The following is a 22998-nucleotide window of genomic DNA, read 5'->3' on the forward strand; positions in this document are numbered from 1 at the left end:
AGCCATTACAGCCCTCACCACCTTCTTTGACATATTTTTTAAAGTATATTCTTGTAGATCCCCTTATAGGGCACTGGCTGAATGTTATACTAAAATGTCTCTTTCTGTTTTTTCAAACAGGGTCTCACTCTGTCACCCAGGATGGAGTGCATTGGCACGATCACAGCTCACTGCAGTCCTAAACCCCTGGCCTCAAGTGATCCTCCCACCTCAGCCTCCCAAGTAGCTGGTACTGCAGTCACATGGCACTATATCTGGCTAATTTTTCTTTTTCTTTTTGATAGAGACAGGTTCTTAGTATGTTGTCCAGGCTGGTCTAAAGTCTCATCTCTAACAATGAGCAACCTGTAACCTATGACCAGCTCACTCAAGTTGACCAAATAGCATTGTTGTAACAGTATGTGACCTCAGTCAGAGCAAAATAAGTTTTACACATTGGCCAAAACTTAAATACACTACAAATGTCTAGCAACTGATTGACAAACACAATGAGACAAGTGGATAAACAAAATGGGATCTATCCATACAATGGAAAATTATTTGGCAACAAACAGGAGAAAGGACAAACAAATCAATCTTGAAAACATTATGCTAAGTGAAAAAAAGCCATTCACAAAAGACCACGTGTTGTGTGATTCCATTTACATAAAATATCCAGAATAGGCAAATATATAGAGATAGAAAGTGCATTAATAGTTGCCAGGAGCTGGGGGCTGGGGAGACACTAGAATGGCTATTTAGGCAGTAATGAAAATGTTCTAAAATTGATTATGGTGATGGTAGTACAATCTGATTATACTAAAACCATTGAATCATACACTTTAAATTGGTGAATTGTATCATGTGTGAAATTTATCTCAATAAAGCTGCTATTCTGAAAAGAAATAAAGGCCTATCTGTGCATCAAAATGGGGTGCCTGTGTGCATTTGCAGAGAAATTCTGTCTTCAGCAGTTTCAAGTCCTGCCCTAGGAACAAGTATAAAAATTACAGCTGGATAAAATTTTTCCATTAGTCTGTTTCATATTCCTCTTCAGTAAACTTTTTATCCATGGATTCTGTGGAGTCCTGTCATGACTTTTTTTTCCCTCTTTTCAAGAAGGAGTTCTTGTTCTGTTGCCCAGGCAGGAGTGCAGTGGCACAATCACTGAAACCTCTGGCTCCTGCGTTCAAGTGATTCTCCTGCCTCAGCCTCCCAAGTATCTGGGATTACAGGTGAGTGCCACCACGCCTGGCTAATTTTTGAATTTTTAGTAGAGACAGGGAGAGTTTCACCATTTTGGCCAGGCTGGTCTCAAACTCCTGACCTCATGATCCGCCAGCCTCAGCCTCCCAAAGTGCTGAGATTACAGGCATGAGCCACTGCACCTGACTGACATTTTGTTTAAACTTGTAACAGGATTATCTATTCTGCTTGAGGCTTTGCCACTGTTGTTAAATTTAAAATGCCTTTTTAAAGAAGTACATTTCTTAATTATAGTATTATAGAATCTATTACAGTTTCTGATGTAACTTAAACTTTCTCCCTCATTTAGCTTTGCTATTTTGTTTCATTTCATTTACTTTAGGGTAAAACAACAAAAATAACAATAACTATGTGTGGAGCCCCTAAGCATTTGATAGGCACTGTGTTAAGCACATTAAATGCATTATTACATTTAACTCTCCAAGGTAGATACTATTTATATGCCCATTTTATAGATGAGGAAACTGAGGCTTAGAAAAAACAAATATCTTGCTCAAAGTCCTACAATCAGTAAATGGCAGACCTTAGGCTCAATCCAAACCTGCTTGACACAAAATCCCATGCTCTTCTAAACCAAAAGATCTTCAAACTTTTCTGTAAAACTAGATGGTAAATATCTTAGTCTTTACAGATCAAAAAGCAAATTTGAGGACATTGTGTAGGTACTTATATAATAAGAGAGAAAGCAAATGCCTACAAGTTTGAATTTAAATTTCATGCGTTAAACAAAATTATGGCAGGCCATTGTTTTGGGCTGAGCTCCTGCACTAGGCCCAAGCAGACCAGACCAAACCAAAATGGAGTCACTCATGCTAATGCTAAATGCTAAAAAATCAAACTAAAACTTCAAAAATACAGGTCCCAAAATAGACCAGTTTTTCTCTTGTCCTGAAAACAGGAGATTCAAGCATAACAAGGAAGTTGCCTCTGCTCTATCCCTTACAAAAAAGTAATCTGGGCCGGACAAAGTGGTTCACTTCTGTAATCCCAGCACTTTGGGAGGCCAAGGCAGATGGATCACCTAAGGTCAGGAGCTCGAGACCAGCCTGGCCAACATGGCAAAACCCCCATCTCTACTAAAAATACAAAAATTAGCCAGGTGTGGTTGCACACACCAGCAGGAGAATCTCTTGAACCCAAGAGGTGGAGGCTGCAGTGAGCCAAGATTGTGCCACTGCACTCCATCCTGGGTGACAAGGTAGACTAGACTTTATCTCAAAAAAGTAATAATAATAATTTGATGCTAACCAATTGGTTTTATTGTTGTTGTTTTGTTTTGTTTTGCTATTCTGTTTCCCTGTTCCCACCTTATAAAACCCAGTGTTATGCTATTTTCTAATGGGATTAGAGACCAAATAACCCTATTTATGATAAAAAGTGATGTCAATGCCTAAAGTTTTGGGCAACCTCGAAATTAATCATCCTCTCAAAATTGAGAGGTTGACCAAAAGGAGGAATTGTTAAATTCTGTGTGGCCTAAAAAATACTTTCTCCTTACATATTTTAAATTTGCCCTTAAAGGTTTCCCAGTACATAAAAAGCTGTAACTCAACTTGATGTGTATAATGGACTGTAACTTAACTCTTGTAACAAGTAGTGAGTCTCAGCCAATCACAGCAGCCGAACTTCAGTCAACTGCAGATAGCCAACTCTTCAAAGCAGGCTCAAATAAGGCAAATGCCCAGCCTTAACCGACTGTTTCCGTGCCTCGCTTTACTTTTACTGTCCAGGAATGTTACCTAACCATGGGGCAACCCTATGGTCAATCTGAACCTAGTCTGGTTCTAGGGGCTGCCTAATTCACACATCATTCTTTGCTCAACTGAACCCTATTAAATTAATGTGTCTAAAGTTTTCCTTTTAACATGTATAATTTTCACATCATGAAATAATAGTCTTCTTTAATTTTTTCTTTAATGGTTTTCTTTAATTGTTTAATAGTCTTCTTTAATTTTTTCTAATAGATGAAAAATGTAAAAACTGGCTAAATAAGAAATGGTAAATGGTAAACAATAAATGGTAGCAGGCCATAGTTTCCCAACTCCTGATCTAATTTTTGTATTTTTAATAGAGATAGGGTTTCACCATGTTGGCCAGGCTGATCTTGAACTCCTGACCTCAGGTGATCTGCCTACCTCCACCTCCAAAGTGCTGGGATTGCAGGCATGAACCACCACACGTGGCCATACATCGTTCATTTTTTAAACCACTTCATGGTATTCCATAATAGAGATATAACTATTTCATCATGTCTTCAAAAGGGACAGAAAGATTGACTAAGCACCTCTTTCAAACATGCTCAAAAGGTAAATTCAACTTATTATCAAGAAATATAAGAAAGTATATTGATTATAGTTTGTATGTTTAATAATAGACTTTACTCTTATTCTAGCTTGATATTTTTAGACTTGTTAGCATCACTTATTAAATTAGTTTAATTCAATTATGGAAATATCAAAGTTCAAATTCAATAAATTTTAATATTAATTTGTTGTTAACAGTTCTGGTTACTTATAATTAATATGATTCTACCCATATATTGTATTTTTATAGCAAACTCATATTTTGGATTGTGTATTGCTATCCATTAATTTGCAGATGTACTTTCATAATTTAATTGTGGTTAGTGAGTTTTTGGAAGCAGTATACAATACCTAGATTAAAATTAATTCTGAACTAATGATAGGAGAAGGATGAGTTTACATATTGCATCTTGTTAATAGTACTGCTTTGCGTCTAAGGTATAACTTAGCTATTCATAGCCCTGGGTAATACCACCAGTAGGCTGGGTGCAGTGGCTCACGCCTGTAATCCCAGCACTTTGGGAGGCCAAGGCAGGTGGATCAACTGAGGTCAGGAGTTCTAGACCAGCCTGGCCAACATGGTGAAACCCTGTGTCTACTAATACTACAAAAATTAGCCAGGCATGGTAGCACACACCTGTAATCCCAGCTACTTGGGAGGCTGAGGCAGAAGAATTGGGTGGGGACCAAACCATATTACCCCCCCAAAAAAATCCTGTTTGATTAAGTTTTATATGTATGAATATACATATATGCATACATGTGTATGCAGAAAATTATAACAGAAAGATAGAGTATATGTAAATATGAATTTTATATGTACTGATTTGTAGAATAACAATTACAAGTGGTATGAAGTGAAATAAGCAATTTGTTTATAAGTATGGAGTATGATTCCATTTCAGTAAATATTAACAAAATCATGCTTGTATGTGCATGGGGATATATTAATATGTGCTCATATATATGTATGCTATACATATGTGTGTATACATATATATATGTATGTATGCTTATATGTATGTATGCAGAAGCAATATGTTTGGGATGAAACACTCCCTTTTGATAACATGAACTACCTCAGGGAGCAGTATAGATGACAGAGACAATGGGAGAAGAAGAGCAATGTTACTTTAAAAAAAAATCTTTGTATCATATTACTGGTTAAAAGAGGCATATAAAATTATGTTTTAAAATTTAAATAAATAAGATACATTAGCAACCTTTGTATGGATGGAAAATTTTAAATACACATGAAAATACTGATTGCATATACCTTTTGAAGTTCTACTGATAGGTATTTATCCTACTATTTACATATACAGACACGACATTCATCACAATATTGTTTTTAAGGTGAGAAGTGAGACATCCTAGCTATTTAATTATAGGGGAATGGCTAAATAAGTTTGGCTCATTCAAAGGATACCATGGAAGAGCAAGGCTTTGCATCATATTTAGATATGAAACTGCTAGAAGCACCTTTATTTTGAATAGCCTCTAAGAAAAAGTTTAATGGAAAAAGTCTAAATGAAATATTCTGATTAATAACAGAATCTATACTATAAGATGGTCTATTTCTGATCAGAAAGGTGGAAAGTTCATCTAGCTTAAGTGGATAAATTCAATTTTCTGTAACATTCATATCTGATAGATTAAAAAACAGGTAAGAATGATTTCCTTAAGAAACATGCTTTATAAGTTTTATGGCCATTACATTCTTTAAAGTTAAGGGTTACATTCCAGGGAGATTAAATAAAAACTGCAAAGTTAACAGTTGACTTACCCAAGGAGATACTTGTTTTTCCTCAGTAAACATCGAAGAGAAAAATAATGTAATATAACACAGCATGCATCTGATAAATATGTAACGGCAACAGGGCGCACACGGACCTTTGCCCTACCTGGCTGGTGCCCTTTGTTCATTGTACTTCTGAGGTCGCCAGAAGGTAAATGTTCATTTCCCTATCTTAAATGAGTAGAATAACAACCGGAATAGTACTTTGAAATTCTAAAAGCTCTTGGATCAATAAGATTCTGTCTTTCCAAGGTTTGCATTAAATATCATCGTGACCTATACTATCTTTTTTATTAAGCAAAGCTTAATCAAATTTTAGGTTTAAAATACAAGAGTCATTCAAAAGATATATTGTTAGGTAGAATAAAATGGAAAATAGTATGTTGTTTCATTTGGAGGGGAGGAAAAGAAAAGAGAAAATGCTTAATATAATAATTTTTATTTTTATTACTTCATGAAAGAACTTCTCTATGACCACTGATTTTCTTACTTGCTTTCGGAGCAATGTAGAATTTTAGTCATCACTTCACCGTCATATTAATTCATTGCCATTTTCCCAGCTGAAAGAGAAAACTTCCTTTTAATTTTTTAACTCATTTTGAAACAATTTTAACTTACAAAAGTTACAAAAATAGTAGAGATGTCCATATACCCTTTATTGTGTTTTCCCAAATGTTAGTATCTCACTATTACTCCAATGATCAAAATCAGGAAATGAACATCACGCTACCATTCACGAAACCAGAGACCTTATTCAAATTTTGCCAGTTCTTCCACTGAAGACCTATTCTGGGCTAAGATCTAATCCAGGATCCGACGTTGCATTCAGTTGTCAATAGGAGTGAACTTAGCATGTTTAAGAAGCTGGAATATTAGAGCAGATGGAGTATAGTGAGCAAGGAGCACAGAGACACAACACAGAGTTGTACAGAACCAGATTGTGTAGGTCAGAATAAAAAGTACACATTTATCCTGAGAGCAGTGAGGAGCCATTGCAGGATCTTAAATAGGAGCCCCACTGCTGCTGGCAGTACCGCTTGGGACAGGCCCCATCCCAGCCCCCAGCAATGGGCAGCACACCCCAGGAAAGGGCCCCCAACCCTCTCCCCTACGCGGGCTGTGAGGCCTCAAATACCGCCCCCACCAGCCCCCGCAACACCAGCAGTGACACCCTGGATAGTGCCCACTGCCCATGGCAGGTCACTCCCAAGTTGTCCCCCATGCCTAAGGCTGCATGGGCCAAGATGGTGAACCTATCCCGCCATCTTACCTTTCTAGCTGCCCTGTAGTCTCCGTCAGTGCCAACAACTGCAACAGCGAGGCGAGCAGAGCCCATAAGACAGACTCTAGCCTCCAGCATGGGCGGTGGTCGGCTACTCCCATTTCTCCTCGAAGCCAGCTCGGAGCAGGTGGGCCCATGTCTGAAATGGCGAGACTCCTGCTTGGCATCCTTTATATTCGGGGTTCCTAGACTACATGTTCGGATTGGATGCGAGCGAACTTCAAGGTCTACTCTAACTGGGCTTTATTTCTATGGTCTGATTGGCTAACCTAAAACTTGCTCTCATCCAACCCGAAGCTATTCTAGCCAGGCTGAGCTGCGGCCCCTTTAAGAGGGTGTGGTGCTTCAGCCTTGAGGCGAGTGCCTGTCAGCGTGAGTTCCCCTATAGAAGGCCTCCGGGCCCTCGAGAAGTCGGAGGCAGCGGCGGTGGCAGCGGGCTCCAGCCAGCCCGGCCTGGCCACAGGGAAGTCAGCGGCCCAGCCCGGCCTGAGGGAAGTCGGCGTAGGCGGCGGCGCGGTCAGAGCTAGTTTCTTTGGAGAAGCCGTAGTGGCTTCAACGTGATGGTGGAGGACGAGACAGGTCTCTGCGGTAAGTGGCGAGGACTTGTACCCCACCGGGAATCCTCCAGACCTCCCTGCTCCTTCTCCGCGGCTCCCTGCTTTGTCTGGGATGGGTTGGTGGCACCATGGGGTGCAGCACTGTCAGCGGCGAGGGATGGGTTCCGGGTGCTGTCAGGTGTTACGTTGCCCCCAGTCGGGGGTCGGGGGGTGGGTGTGAGATCCACGACATCATTGCCTGTGTCTGGGAGCTGGTTGGGGGCACTATCCAAGGCTGCATTGCCCACATGGGGAGTGGGTTGGGGGCACTGTCTGGGGCTGCAATGCTGGTGGGGGAGGATGGTTTAGGGGGTGCTGCACTGCTGGTGGGGGGAAGGGGTGGTGTTAAAGGCGTCATGGGGACTACACTGAGACAGAGGTTGGGGGGCTTGTTTGGAGAGCTACACAGGGTTGGACTGCCTGTGGAGTGGGGTAGAGGGTTGGTGGGGACACTCTTGGGGCCGGATACACAGCCTGAGTGGTGGGGAGGCCGCGGGTGGGCCAGGTTCTCTCAGGGATCTGCGCTGCCTGGTAAAGAGCGGGTGCGTGTGCTATTCCGGGCTGCGTGGGTTGTGGCAGGGGCAGGTTGGGTGCTATCAGGGGCTACCTGAGCTAGCCATGGGGGTACTTCCCAAGGTGGAGAGGGAGTTTGGAGTGCTATCGGTGGCTGCACTGCCCAAGACAGGGAGTTGGTTGGGGGCGCTATCCAGGGCCGTACTGTTCCCGATGGGGAGTGAGTTAGGGCAGTCACTATTCAGGGTTGCAGCGCCCACAGTGGGGGGTGGTTTGGGTGCCATATGGGGGCATCACTGCCTGTGGTGGGGGTCTGCTTGGGGACGCTATCTGTGGCTACACTGCCCACCCCAGGGAGCCAGTTGGGGTGCTATCCTGGGCTGTGCTGCCCATGGTAGGGGGGTGGTTTGCGGGTGCCATGGAGTGCTGCAGTGTCAAAGGCAGGGACAGGTTAGGGGCTGCCATGACATGCTACACTGCTGGTGGTGGGGGATGGGGTGTTGGTGCTATCCTGGGGCTACACTGCCAGTGGCAGTGGGCTCTGTCGGAAGCTGCACTGCTGGTGGCAGGTGATGGAGGTTTCAGTGACAGCAGTGGTCTCTGAGAGAGCAGTCCTCCTCTGCCTGGACTCTAAACTCTAATAGGCCATCTGCTGTTGCATGGCGGGCACACATTTCTGTAGCAGTCACCATGGGGTGACAGGGCCCTGTGGGTGGAGGTCTCAGGAATGGGAACCAGTACATGGGTGGGGAGGGCTGGCTGGGGCTGTGTTTCTGCTGCTCCTGCTTCCGGAGCACAGCCTGGGTGGTCCCAGTGGTTCCTGTGGAGCGGGAAGCCCAGGCACCATGGTGTCTCCAGTCTCTACTCTGTAGCCAGTTTGGGCCAAAAAGAGATGCTGTGGCCTTTGGAGGGTGAGTGTGAGTGCCTTCACTGAAACTGGCCCATGCCACCCAGTGGCCAGCAGGACAAGGTGGGGGTCTAATGCTACCATTCTCTTGTGTCCCGTTCTAGGCTTTCCTGGCTTTGGCCGCCCAGCTGCTCCATGCCACGAGAAGGAAGAGCTATCTGCTGCATGCTGGAGGCTGGAGCCTGTGGCACCACGGCTCGCCTCGCTTCAGTAGGTGGCAGCGATGGAGACTGCAGAGCGCCGGAGAGGTAGGAGCGTGACTGGCTGCCACCAGGGCAGGGATGGGTGCAGAGGTGGCCAGGTGGCAGCCTCTGAGGTGGCCTTGGTCCCTGGGTCCCCCCCTGCTTTTTATGGCAGGAAGAGCTGGGGTTGCCACTGCTTTTGATGTGCCTTGTGCTGGTGGCAACTACAGTTGAGCTGTAGGGTGGCAGCGCTGGTTTCCGTTCTTCTGTTCCTTTTTGTCCCTAGTCCAGGGTGCTGGTCGCAGGATACCCTACATCCCCAGGGCCTTTGCCTCTGCTGCTTCCTTACCCCACTCATTCCAGGGCCTTTGCCTCTGCTGCCTCCTCACAACACCCACCCCAGGGCCTTTGCCCCTGCTGCTTCCTCACCGCACTCACTCCAGGGCCTTTGCCTCTGCTGCCTCCTCCCCACACTCACCCCAGGGCCTTTGCCCCTGCTGCCTCCTCACCACCCTCACCCCAGGGCCTTTGCCCCTGCTGCCTCCTCACCACACTCACCCCAGGGTCTTTGCCCCTGCTGCCTCCTCCCCACACTCACCCCAGGGCCTTTGCCCCTGCTGCCTCCTCACCACCCTCACCCCAGGGCCTTTGCCCCTGCTGCCTCCTCACCACACTCACCCCAGGGTCTTTGCCCCTGCTGCCTCCTCCCCACACTCACCCCAGGGCCTTTGCCCCTGCTGCCTCCTCACCACCCTCACCCCAGGGCCTTTGCCCCTGCTGCCTCCTCCCCACACTCACCCCAGGGCCTTTGCCCCTGCTGCCTCCTCACCACCCTCACCCCAGGGCCTTTGCCCCTGCTGCCTCCTCCCCACACTCACCCCAGGGCCTTTGCCCCTGCTGCCTCCTCCCCACACTCACCCCAGGGTCTTTGCCTCTGCTGCCTCCTCACCACACCCACCCCAGGGCCTTTGCCCCTGCTGCTTCCTCACCGCACTCACTCTAGGGCCTTTGCCTCTGCTGCCTCCTCATAACACCCACCCCAGGGCCTTTGCCCCTGCTGCCTCCTCCCCACACTCACCCCAGGGCCTTTGCCCCTGCTGCCTCCTCACCACCCTCACCCCAGGGCCTTTGCCCCTGCTGCTTCCTCACCACACTCACCCCAGTCAAATGGTATTTCTGGTTCTAGATCCTTGATGAATTGTCACACTGTCTTCCATAATGGTTGAACTAAAGTAATATTTTTCTTAATCTGCTTATTGGTGATGTGTACTCTGAAAGCAAAAACAGCCAAGTATGTTATTTTCACAGATGTCAGACTACGTAAGTGTGTTTCCAAAATCTCTGGTTACTTGGGTTTCTCACCCTTCCCCTCAACTATGTAGATGGTATTCTAGTGTTTCCTTGAATTTCCTATCACAGAGGAAAAGCCAGGGTCCACCTGATTTTCATTCATTTCTAAGTACTTTTCTCAGATCCCGGAATGGTTTAAAGTTTTCCAGCATTTCAATACATATTCTGCCAGGATATGTCTATGTGAGGATTTCTTTTTTATAGAACATGATTTTTTTAAAGGTCAAGAAAAAAATGTTCTCTTTGTTGTTGTTGTTTTCATTAGTTTGTTCTACTCTATTCTGAAAATGTTATTGTATTAATATTGGAGTTTTAAAATTGGGTTTCAGAGAGCTCTCATCATCATCACTTTCATCTGTTATCCTTTTCCTCTACATTCTTGGAGGACTTCTCCAATTTATTCTTAATATCACTGATTTGATTTCCTTTTCTTTGCGGTATCAGTCTTGATGATGAATATCTTCATGTGGATATTTAAATGCTTCTTGATTCCTTGCAAATCTGTTTGTTTTTTTAATTGTACTTTAGGTTCTGGGTTACATTTGCAGATCAGGCAGGATTGTTGCATAGGTACACACATGGGAATGTGGTTTGCTGCCTCCATCCCCCGCGTCACCCACATCTGGCATTTCTCCCCATGTTATCCCTCCCCGACCTCCCCATCCTCCCCCGCTGTCCCTCCCTTGGCCCCCGCAACAGACCCCAGTGTGTGATGTTCCCCTCCCTGTGTCCATGTGTTCTCATTGTTCAACACCTGCCTCTGAGTGAGAACATGTGGTGTTTGATTTTCTGTTCTTTTTTTTTTTTTTTTTTTTTTTTTTTTTTTTTTTGAGACGGAGTTTCGCTCTTGTTACCCAGGCTGGAGTGCAATGGCGCGATTTCGGCTCACCGCAATCTCCACCTCCTGGGTTCAGGCAATTCTCCTTCCTCAGCCTCCCGAGCAGCTGGGATTACAGGCACGCACCACCGTGCCCAGCTAATTTTTTGTAATTTTAGTAGAGACGGGGTTTCACCATGTTGACCAAGATGGTCTCGATCTGTTGACCTTGTGATCCACCCGCCTCGGCTGATTTTCTGTTCTTGTGTCAGTTTGCTGAGAATGCTGTTTCCATATTCATCCATGTCCCTACAGATGACATGAACTCATCATTTCTTATGGCTGCATAGTATTCCATGCTGTAATTCTCACAAGCTCTCATTTTGCGGAGGAGGAATTCCCACCAGAAGTCCCCGTCGCCAGGATGTGGAAAAGCTGAAATCTGAGCTCAAGTCATTACCAACTAAATCCAGGTTTCCAACACTCCATGATGCAGCCTTCAAGCCCCTTCCCCCTGGAATGATGACATAGCGGTGGACTTGGCCATGCACTGCCTGACCCTGGCCAGCAGTGAACCGAGACCACCCAGCTGGGACCCAGGGAGGAGGCAAAGAGGAGACCCCTCAGCAGGGTCTGTTTCTCCTGCCTGGGCTTGTCCTGCACCCAGGGCCAATGTGGTCCTAGGGGGTATCCAGAACCCTCCCTTCCTCTTCCAGGTGTCCCCAGAGCTTCAGAAAAGTCTGTGCTTAAAGAAAGATTCAATGAAATCATTTTCAAAAAAGAGGATACATACATACATGCATACATACATATAGAAGCAGGAGTGTACAAGCCTGGGCAACATAGCAAGACCCCACCTCTACCAAAAAAAAAAATTAGCCAGGCATAGGGATGCATGCCTGTTGTCCCAGCTACTCAGGAGGCTGAGTCAGGAGGATCGCTTGAGCCTAGGAGTTCAAGGCTGCAGTGATCTGTGATTGTGCCGTTGCACTCCAGCCTGGGCGACAGAGCAAGATTGTGCCTCTAAAAATAAAAATTTTTTAAAAGGAAAAATGACTGTGTGTCTGTGTGTCAGAGCATGCAAATTCGACAGGTGTGTGTGTATGAGAGAGAAAAGACCACACACACACACACACACACACACACACACACACACACGTGATGGAAAGAATGAGGACAGTTAAAGGAAGGAGAGACACACACATACCCTCAGCCAGAGTGACACTGAGAGGCCTGGCCCACTGGCTGGGGGGGCTCAGTTGTTTGAAGTGGCTTGGGTTGAACCAAATAAACAAATGTCACAGCTCTAGAACTGGCACACCCGGCACCCCATTGAATTTTCATTTTTGTTTTTTTTTTTAACAAAAACAGGGTCTCACTGTTTCCCAGGCTAGTCTCAAACTCCTGGGCTCAAGTGATCTAATCGCCTTGGCCTCCCAAAGTGCTGGGATTACAGGCATGAGCCACCAAGTTTCACCTACTGAATTTTCAAAAAAGTGCCATGAGGTCGCTCATCTAATCCATGTTACATCTGGTGGGGCTAAGGCTCGGGAGGGGAAGCCTGCTGCTCAGGGTTACTTGCGACACTTGATGAGTCGCCTGTGAGCCAATTCACCCCAAGCCCAAGCCCTTCTTCCATGCACCAGCATGTCCAGGTCCCTCAGCAAGGACATAACATGGTGCCCCATCAACTGGGGGGGTCTCTTCAGGCCTCTTCATGCCCCACAAGTGGCATGTTTATACATTGGCTCTTTCCTTTGTGCGCATTAATTCATTTGTGTGCATTCATTCATTCTTTGGTGGGTGTATTCATTCATTGCGTTGTGTGCACATTCATTCACTCATTTCTTGGTTTGGGCATTCATTCACTCATTCCTTTGTATGTGCAGTCATTCATTGCCCCCTTCCTCCCTCCCTCCCTCCCTTCTTTTTTTCCTTCCTTCCTTCCTGCCTCCCTCCTTCCCTCTGGTGCCTCTTTTCCTCCCTCCCTTTCTTCCTCACACACTTTTGACCCCTCAGGGTTATGCTCATTCCATGTGCTTATTGGCTCCCATCTAGGTCATATAGGGTAAGAACAGAGAGGACACTTCTGCCGGGCCATCGGCTGGGATCTAGTCCAAGGCAGTGAGCTGTAAGTGGGAAAGGACCACCATGCAAGAGCTCAGCAGGACATGGAGGCCTGACAAGGCTGGGGGGTGGGAGGAACACATACTCGGGGCCTGGCCCCACCTGTCCTCCTCCAGCTCACAGGGCCAGGGTGCCCAGAAAGAATTATAGGACCAGTCTGGGTGCGGTGGTTCATGCCTATAATCCCAATACCTTGGGAGGTCAAGGCGGGTGAATCACTTGAGGTCAGGAGTTTGAGACCAGCCTGGCCAACATGGTAAAAACCCATCTCTATTAAAAATACCAGAAATTAGCTTGGCCCACGTGGTGGTGCATACGTGTATCCCAGCTACTAGGGAGGCTGAGGCAGGAGAATGACTTGAACCTGGGAGTTGGAGAATGCAGTGAGCTGAGATCATGCCACTGCATTCCAGCCTGAGTGAAAGAGCAAGACTCCAACTTAAAAATAAAAGAGTGGCTGGGTGAGATGACTCACACCTGTAATCCCAGCACTTTGGGAGGCTGAGGCAGGCAGATCACAAGGTGAGCTGCATGAGTCTTTGCATGAGTTCCTTGTTTTATGATTCTGTGTAAAGTCTCTGAGGCCTTTGTCATGTGTGAGGGCTCTGTGTGAGAACCAAGGAAGGTCTCTGAAATTTGCAGGAGGTCTCTGTGGGACTGAATGAAGTCTCTCAGTGTGGTTCTCTGAAGGGGTCTGTGTGAGGACTCTGGGAATCTTAGTGCTGTGTCTCTGTGGGGCACCATGAGGTCTCTGAGAGCTCTGCAGGGTCTCTGGAGGCCACAGTGTGTCTCTCTCTGTGGCAGTGAGTGGTCCCGGTAGGCTCTCTGTACAAGATGTCTCTGTGAGGTTTCTGTGGGAGATCTCAGTGGTCTCCACTGCTGGCCTCGCTGCACCCAAAGGGAGACTGAGTAACGGAGGGGTAAGAGCTTGCTTGCACCTTCCTATGTTCTTGTTGGTTGGCCAGCGTTTCCCTTGGCGCTTCTCCTGGCCTGAGCCGTGGGGTCCACACATCCAGCTCCTCCATGTCCCAGAACTCACCTATTGGTTTTCTGAGGGAACCCAGCAGCAGCCAGGCATGGCCCATCCTCAGCAGTCAGGGTCCCAGCTCTGTGACTTTCTCTCCTGAGCTCCCCAGGGGGACCGGAGCTGATCTCTGCTCCAGGTCCCAGCCCCTCCTGCTGGTCCTGGCTCTGCTGTCACTGCTGGGTCCACCTTGGAGGCTGCTTCAGTCATCTGGGCCCCAGACAGACCTGGCCCTAGGACAGGCCACATGCTGGGGACTGTTGCTTACTGCCCCCTTTACCCCAAGTGCCAACCAGTCCCACATGCTGGGGACAGGGCCATTTCCATTTTCATCTAAATCAGTGGCACCGCCTGGCACGGTCCTCTCCACCATGGAAACGAGGCCCCCCAAACTGGGCCTCCTGTGCGCTTGTATGTGCACAAGCCACAGAAACTCCCTCTAGAGACTTCACACTCTCTCCCTGATTTGTGGGGACCTCCTGCTTTCCCATAGGGAGAGGGCCCAGAGAGGAGGAAGCTGTGCTGAAAGCAGAGGGAGACAGAGCAGGGATGGCTCCTGCCCTGTCCACCCCCTGCCCATTCTGGACAGGTCACTTCCAGCTGCCTTGTGTGTTCAAATCCTGCCTGCCTGCCTGCCTGCCTCTTCCCCTGCTGGTCTGTGGGGCAAGAAAGGACCTCAGGAACCGGGGGAGATTTACTGTGTGACCCCAGCAGCTGAGCTTCTAAGTCACCACCTCTCCCCTAGGGGCAGTCCCGGAGCTATGTGTATGTTAAAGGTCACCAGACTCCCGAGTCATGCCTGGGGTTCTCTAGTCCTTGCTTTTTTCACCTATCATCAACACATCCTTTAAAAATTTTAATAGGTAGGCCAGGTGCGGTGGCTCATGCCTATAATCCTAGCACTTTGGGAGGCCAAGGCTGGTAGATCACCGGAGGTCAGGAGTTTGAGACCAGCCTGGCCAACGTGGCAAAACCCCATCTCTATTAAAAATGTAAAAAATGAGCCAGGTGTGGTGATGGGTGCCTATAATCTCAGCTACTTGGAAAACTGAGGCAGGAGAATCACTTGAACCCAGGGGCTGGAGGTTGCAGTGAACCGAGATTATACCACTGTACTCCAGCCTGGGCAAAAGAGTGAAACTCTGTCTCTGTCTCAAAAAAATTCAGTAGGTTACTATGCGCAAGCTTATTAAAGATGTTAAGAAATTCATCTTCCCTTATTCACTTTGCCTTCTCACTGGTCTGGCCCTCTGTGTTGGGGGTAAATGCGTTTTTAGGTCTTTGGTCTGGGAGCTGAACAGGGACAGACCCGGGGTGGGGGGCAGGATAAGCCATAGGCCCCTCTATGCCTGTGGAAGGGGTTGGAATGTCAGAGGCTCCCACGTCATGGCACCGCCTACGGAGGCCTCACACCACTTTGCCATTTTTTCAATTCTTTGTCTGCATCTTGCTGTAGTTCTACAGAGTCCCACCATTGGAAGCCTCTGCACACACAGGCATGCCCTGCCCCATTCACCCAGAACTACTTCTCTGAAGCTGAGACACACATAGGTGAGACAGACAAAGGCAGGTGACCCAGGAGCAGGGTCATTCACTCATTTCGGGCAGGGAGCTCACGGTCCTCAGCAGCCTCCGTGAAGGCCTCTCCCCACCCCCCATTTTACATTTACAGTGCTGGAATGTCTGTCCCCACCCTCACTCCAGAGTGCAAGAAAGGGAGAGGCAGTGGGATGGGGACTCTGTGCTTTGTATTTAGGCTGAGCTAGGAGGGCCCATCTCCATCCCAGCCTTTTCACGGGAGAAACGGGGCTTCCCAAGGGCAGGCGTTATCTACTCTCCCCCAGGATATCCAGGGTCAAGACTTCCCTGGCTTCTGAACTCAGGGCCCACACTCTCCCACCCGAGCTTCCACTATTTTGTGACACATGAAGCTACTTGACCGTGGCAGTTCCTGGAGCCTGCATGGAGATATTCAGTCCTATGACTTCTCTGCAAACCTTCTTCCTACAGCTGCATAAAGTTTGAGGCAGAGAGTAAGTAGTAGAAAGATGGGTTTGAACCACATCTCTGAGTGGGATCTTCGTAGGTGTTCTCATCTTGTTTTTAGAATTTTTTGTTGTTTGTGTAAAGGCAGTATTATGGAAACCTAAGCTTCAGTGAAGGAACTCAGGATGAAGGTCGGCTTACAACACCACTCAGAATCCCTCCATGTCCTGTCACTTCTAGAAAACAAGCCCACACCAAGCACGACACAAATAAAAGCCATTATCCTTTTATGGGGGAAAAAAGGGAGATATTTATTTATTTTGGAATATTAAAAGTTCTGTGTTTTCACAGAAGACTACTTGACCTCCTGGGAGACAGCCTTCTTGGGGAGCAAGAGTTGGGGCTGTCCTGGCCCCGTTGCTCATTGTTGCACTGGACACTTTTCAAGGACTGTTGATGTCTGATATGCTTCTCTGTGTTGGGGTAACTCTGGCTCTTGAGAGTGGCTTGTTGACTGCTGGCTGCATAGTCCAGCATTCTGCTGTGTTCCGGGTGGAAGAGGTGCCTGCGGTTGCAGGGAAATCCACAGACTGGGGCTTGGAACTCCTGTTTGTGCTGATTTACGTTAGCGGCACGATGCTCACGGCAAAGTGTCGTTTTTTTCTCCAGCATGTGTCCAGCTGCTGCCGTGAGCCCCTTAGCTTCAGCACAGCTGCTGTACACATGTGATCTGTTCTTCACTATTTTCTGGCTCTTGGCAGTGACTGGTACTGGCTTGCTTTTTCTCACTGAAAAGACCTGCTGAAACAATTGTTTGATGTTTTCTCTGAAGTCGCATATTGAAGGAGGCTGTTTCTTTGACGGCAGCAGCCGGAGGCCTTCATCCTGACGGGTTTTTTCTGTTTTCCTGACTGGGGTGAGCTGGGGAGTCCTCAGTTCTTTAAACCTTACTTCACGTTTTTCTAAGTTGGGCTTCGCTGGGTTCTCACTGTTGTGAGTAGGGGTAAACATCTGGCTCTGGCTCTTGCATGAGCCTTGACATTTCGGGTCCTTGGGTTCCTTGTACCCCAGGTTTCTCCTTCTGGCTGCCATAAGGTCACTTAGCTCCCGGGAAGCCTGCATGTTCCTGGTAGCCATGCTCTGGAGACGGCCATGGGGCACTTGAGAAGCCAAACTCTCTGTAGCAAGGGGAATGTCAGTAAAACCATCTGGAGGGAGCACAACGGCGCCACAGACTTGAGGCTGGGTCTCTGAGTTAGGGAGTTGAGAGCCTTTACTGGTCCGTGGAGCCTCTGAACCACTCACATCCTTACGTGTGGCTTGGAGGTTTGCCAAGGTTCCCAAGGGGACTCTGGGTTGTGGCACTTCCTCCATGATCTTTCCAGCCCTTGAAGACTGGGCTCCTAGGCTCCCGCTCTGCTGGGCGCTGCCTGTGAGGCTGCATGTGAGGGACTTAGAAGGCCACCTGTCCTCCTGTCCAGCTGGAGGAGGCTTCAAGGGCCCATGGGCATTCCAAGATGGGATCCCTTGTGGGGCCGTCTGGAACTTCGTAAATATGGGTGAAGACACCAGAAGACTGTCTGGCGTCTGAACAGATGCTTTGGTCAGCACCTGCTTTCTCACACCTGCCGGTGGTGACTCTCTTAGGAACGTGGCTTTCTCAACTTTTGAGCTAGGCTTAGATTCATAGGTGGCTGAGGAGGGACCGGCAAGCTGTGTTAGGGATAAGGATGAAACTTTTTCCAGTTTAAAGAGCTTAATGGGCTTGAGGACCCTGAGGGGTAGGCTCCAGTTGTGTTTGGCCCACAACCTCACAATGTGGTGTCCCAGCACCTGTTGAGTGCACGGATCGAGGAAGGAAAGCTCCTGGGATGTGTTCACACTGGCTCTTACACTTTTCGGGGGTGTTAGATTGCTGGTCTTCATGTGGGTGCTGGACACGGAAAAAGCCTGGTTGACAGCAAGCCAGGATCGACGCACACGAATGGGGATAAAGCCCTCATTGATCTGGCCGAACTTCATGTCCACGTGGGCTTTCAGGATGTTTTCTATACGATTTGTCTCTGTGCGTCTTAATAGATCACTTTGCGAGTCTCTCCTCAAGGGCATCTTCAAGTCTCTTTCCGATTCCTCAGAGACTTGAGGTTCTGCCCCCAGAACCTTCCCTGGGAAGCTTTCCATGCACCTGGCTAGATTTTTCAGGGTCTGCCCCCGAATTTGTCCCAGAGGTGTGCACGGATTACTCTCTAGTGGGAACGTCACCTTCTGTATGTCCTTGCTGCTTTCGCCCATGGACTTAGAGAACTGCAAGGGTCTGAGTTTGCCCCTGGCCTGATTTATCCCCGGCAAGTTCTCCTGAGGCTGCATCAGATCCGGAGACTCTTGGGTCGTTCCCAGGTTGCTCCGGAGTTCAGGACTGACTGGAAAGTTCTCAGGAATGATTGCTGTGAAGCTGCCCTGGGGAAGGTTAGGAGTGGAGGCGCTAAAGACATCCTGAGGTTTTTGGCCCCTAGATTGTAAAGCCAACCCACCTTCTAGTTGTTTAGAAGACCATTCAGGGCGCTGCATTTCAGGTAAGGTGAGAGCTTGTGTCTTATTCTGCGACGCAGGGCAAGCTACTCCAGAATTATTAATCGGGGATGCAAAAGCAGGAGACTGGACTGGGAAAGAGGATTGAAGATGGGCCTGAACCTCCGCCTGAGCCATGTGTGAGAGCTGGAATTGGGGTGTGGGCGAAATAAAGGGTTGGGACTCAGACCTCAGATGGGACAGGCGCTGGGCCTGGTAAAGCAGTGGAGACATTGTAGTCTCTGTTTGAACCGGGCAGACATTGGGAATGCCATTGAACAAGAAAGGAGGAGACTGTAAAGTATAATATCTCTCAGACACCCAGGCATTAGCCTCCAAGGATTCGCTGTGCCGAGAGGGGAGGCCCCAGAAAAGCTGCCTATAATTCTGAAAATGTTCCTTCAGGATTCCAGGATCCGAGAGCTTCTGAGGATTGGACGATTGTTTCAAGTCTTCCATGTCCCAGACGGGTTTTAGGGTTGTGGTGTCCTGCTCAGCATTCAATGATTTCACCAAATTCCCCAAATAATTCAAGTGCTTTTCCGTGTTCGTTTGTTTTGGAAATGATCCATCTTTTTCTTTTTCCTCCCGAATGTTGATCCCGGCTCTTCCTGTGACTTGTATTCCCATGACATTCTGGCCATCAGAGCTGAGCAAAAAGGGGCTTCCAGCTTCCATCTGACTGTTTGTGGGGTCACCCGAGGACGAGGTTTCTGGTGGGTGGCCGGAAAGCTGATCTTGCTGGACCGATGGGTTGGAGACGCGCCAGGTTCTGGTAGTTTCCTGACACCAGAATGCAGACACAGAGACATGACTGCTTGAGCCGCCAAGGCCTGAGATGGCTGGGCCAGAAGTCGCCAAATCCTCACACAGAGATGAGCTTTGATGGATGGTGCCCAGTGGAAGTGCCACCGAGTCACAGTGAGATGGAGTTGTCAGAGGGGAGTCCCGCAGGGGAGGAGCAATGAAGCCTTTTGGAGGAGGCAGAGAGCAGGCCAGCGGATCAGGCATGTGTGGTGGGTTAGGGAAAAGCGCAAGTGGCTCGGGTGAGGGGTGTTCCAGGGGAAGGGAAGGCTCTGGTGGTTGGGAGGCACTCAGAGGGGAGACTGAGGTAGCCATTGGGCCTGGTGATGGGGTGGAGACCAGAGGTGAAGGATGCTGGGTTTGAGGATCCAGGGAAGCTAATGGGGAAAGCACGGGAGCGGCATCTTCCATTGGCTCCTGAGGGGACTGGGAGGCTCCATCAGGCGCTCTTTTGCACTCCTCACCTGGGGTATCTGGACCAGAGAGCTGACCAAAGTCGCCTTTCTCAGGATGCGGCCCCGGGATGCTGCAGGAGACAGGAGGCACAAGCTGCAGCCAGGAGCAGGTAGGGCCATAGGGCAGAGTGGGCACATGGGCCCCGGCCCCTCCACCACCCCACACCCAGACCCCCCAATTCTCCTATGACCCTCCACTGCCCCACAACCTGATTCCCCAATTCTTCACCTATGCCCCTCCACCGCCCCACATGCTGACTGCCCAATTCTCCTATGCCCCTCCGCCACCCCACATGCTGACTGCCCGATTCTTCTATGCCCCTCCACCAACCCACATGCTGACTGCCCAATTCTCCTATGCTCGTCCACCACCCCACATACCGACTGCCCAATTCTCTTATGCCCCTCCACTACCCCTCATACTGATGGCCCAATTCTCCTATGCCCCTCCACCACCCCACATGCTGACTGCCCAATTCTCCTATGCCCCTCCACCCCACACGCTGACTCTTCAATTCTCCTCCTATGGCCCTTCATCACGCTGCACCCAGACTCCCCAATTCTTCTCCTACCCCTTGCTCCAGGGTTTTGCTCCCATCCTCTGTCCCCCTGGCCTCCCCATCCCAGGTCAGCTCCAGGCTGCCGTAAGGCCCTGGGGTCAAATCCCAGCCCGGTAAGAAGGATGCAGGGAAGGGGAAGTGCCTCACCGCTCCAGTTGTGAAAGCACGTCCAGAAACCGCTCCAGGCCTGTCAGGAGGTCTCTATAAGCTGGAAATCAGGAGACCAGGTTAGGGCAGTGAGAGAGGGGCCTGGGATCTCACAGGGGGCTGAGTGGATGTTTCTTGAGGGAAAACCATGGGGAGTCAGACCCTGGAAACCACATGTCTGTGTCCAAGGCCACATGGCCTGGATGGTGATAGCGAGGCACGGAGGGCAAGGCTTTGTTGTCCACAAAGGGCTTCCACACACAGACCCCCCCATCCCCATAGTTCTCACAGATGCCTTGTGGGGAGAAAGGACTGGGGTGGTCTCAAAGAGGAATCAGCCTTAACAAAGTTGAACAGCTGTCCACAGCCCCCTCACCCCTCTCCTGATTCAGACAGGCATTGGTCTCCCCCTACACTGTGCCCTGCTGGGGAACACCCAATCCTTGGCCCACCATGGTTTCATGCCAGCACAGAATCTGAGAGGGACCCGGGGTTCTGATTTCCTTCCTAGGAGCCCCCACCTCAGGCTTCTTCAATTGACTTCCTCAGACAGAGTCGCTTCTCTCCGGGGACGGACGAGATCTAATGAATTCTAGTGTGCCCCGGCAGAGCCTTACCTTTCAGACTGCAGTTTTTCTTCCTGCCTTTGGGCCTCCCCCTCCGCTGACCCTGGGAGAGAAAGTGACCCTGGAAGACAAGAAAGGGTGAGGGGCTGAGACCAGCTCTCTCTCTCCACCCCCAGTCCAGCCGCGGCACTCACGAATTGCACAGCTCTCTGGTCTTGCTCAGGGAGCAGTGTGCTTCCTCCCACTCATGTTTAAGTGGATGATAAACTGCTTTTCTTCTTAGAAAAACACGAAGAGAAGGCCAGACGTGGTGGCTCATGCCTGTAAGCTGAGTGTTTGGGGAAGCCAAGAAGGGTGGATCACCTGAGATCAGAAGTTTGAGACCAGCCTCGCCAGCATAGTGAAACCCTGTCTCTACTAAAAATAACAAAAATTAGCCGGGCATGGTGGCGTGTGCCTGTAATTCCAGCTACTCCACAGGCTGAGGCAGAAGAACTGCTTGAACCTGGGAAGCAGAGGCTGCAGTGAGCTGAGATCGCCACTGCACTCCAGCCAGGGCAACAGGAGTGAGACTCCGTCTCAAAAAACAAACAATAAAACCCACCACAAAGAGGGATTTACTATATGAGGAAATATATATATTATATATGTAAACTATAATATACATAATGTATAATATATAATATAGTGTAAGTAACGGTAGAGGTGCTCCTCTACTCTATGAACACCCAGGCTCAGGCCTGCGGGCACACTTGAGCTGTCAGATAGGATTCTGCTTCTCAGGAGATCAGAGGAGACTCCAGGCCCAGGTGGGAGGCCCTCAGAGGCTCAGGACAGCCCCAGATCACCCCACACAGACAAGGCTTTGCCCCCAGCCACCTGCCCCAGGAAGAGGCTTATGCTTGCCCCCCTACAGAGACCTCCCCCATGTCCTGACTGGTCCTCACCACTGAGTCCAGGGGTTTGGTTTTGTCCTGACGCCTCCTGTGCTCCCCCACAGATGGACTTAGAGCTTGGGATGGAAATTCCAGTCCTGACCAACCCCTGGCTGCTCTGCCTCTCCCTGGAAGGACCATGTTCTGGTCTCTCCTGACACTTCCCATTGCGGAAGTCTCTCCATTGGATTTGGAAAAGTAGAGCTAATAATAGAAAGAAAGAAGAGAATTGTGCTGTGTGGGTCTGGCCTGAGGGCTCCTTACCATTCTCTTCTCCCCGGGCGATGGTGAGGGTGGATCATGATGGAAGTAAGAGAGGCAGGGGGCTAATAGGAAATATAACTCCACAACAAATACCAGGGTTAGGAAGATATCCAATACCCATGGTGTAAAGCTGGGGGTGTTTACCCACAAATCACTAAGAAATTTTAGAGGAAACGGAATATTTGCCATCTGAATAGATATGCTGCCTTCTAGCAACTGAGCTCTGGGCATTCCCTTGCAGACTAGGGACTGGGGCCCAGGCCTGTGTCACAGAGCTGGGGCCTTCACATCACAAAGGGTCCCTGATGGGGGAGGGGCAGCGAGAGGGGGAGGCTGAAGCACAGCCCCTCCCCACCCTGAAAGCCCAGATCCCTCCACCCTGTCACCTTCCAGATTCCTCCTTCCCACTAAGTTTTGTCAGTGACAGAACTCAGCCAATTTTCTGTTCTTTCTCCCTGGAACACAGATATTATCTGGTTCCTTTTATCTATTGGAGATGGTGGTATGAGGTTATCTATTTTATAATCCTTGAAAATCTGAAGTTGACTCTGAAATTTTGACTATGTACC

General features: G+C 48.8%; 1 pseudogene across 1 annotated transcript; it reads right to left on the bottom strand.

The window, feature by feature from the left end:
* Positions 1-16415: 16415 nt before the first annotated feature.
* On the bottom strand, positions 16416-22698 carry LOC100393830 (spermatogenesis-associated protein 31A7-like; annotated as a pseudogene). The gene is made up of 5 exons (XR_013533473.1): positions 22523-22698; positions 22178-22369; positions 21282-21351; positions 20665-20725; positions 16416-20028 (listed from the first exon to the last, which is right to left on the bottom strand). The product of XR_013533473.1 is annotated as a spermatogenesis-associated protein 31A7-like (transcript).
* Between the last annotated feature and the right edge of the window lie 300 nt (positions 22699-22998).

This window comes from Callithrix jacchus, chromosome 1 (genome assembly GCF_049354715.1).
Source record: "Callithrix jacchus isolate 240 chromosome 1, calJac240_pri, whole genome shotgun sequence".
Classification (NCBI taxonomy): Eukaryota; Metazoa; Chordata; class Mammalia; order Primates; family Cebidae; genus Callithrix; species Callithrix jacchus.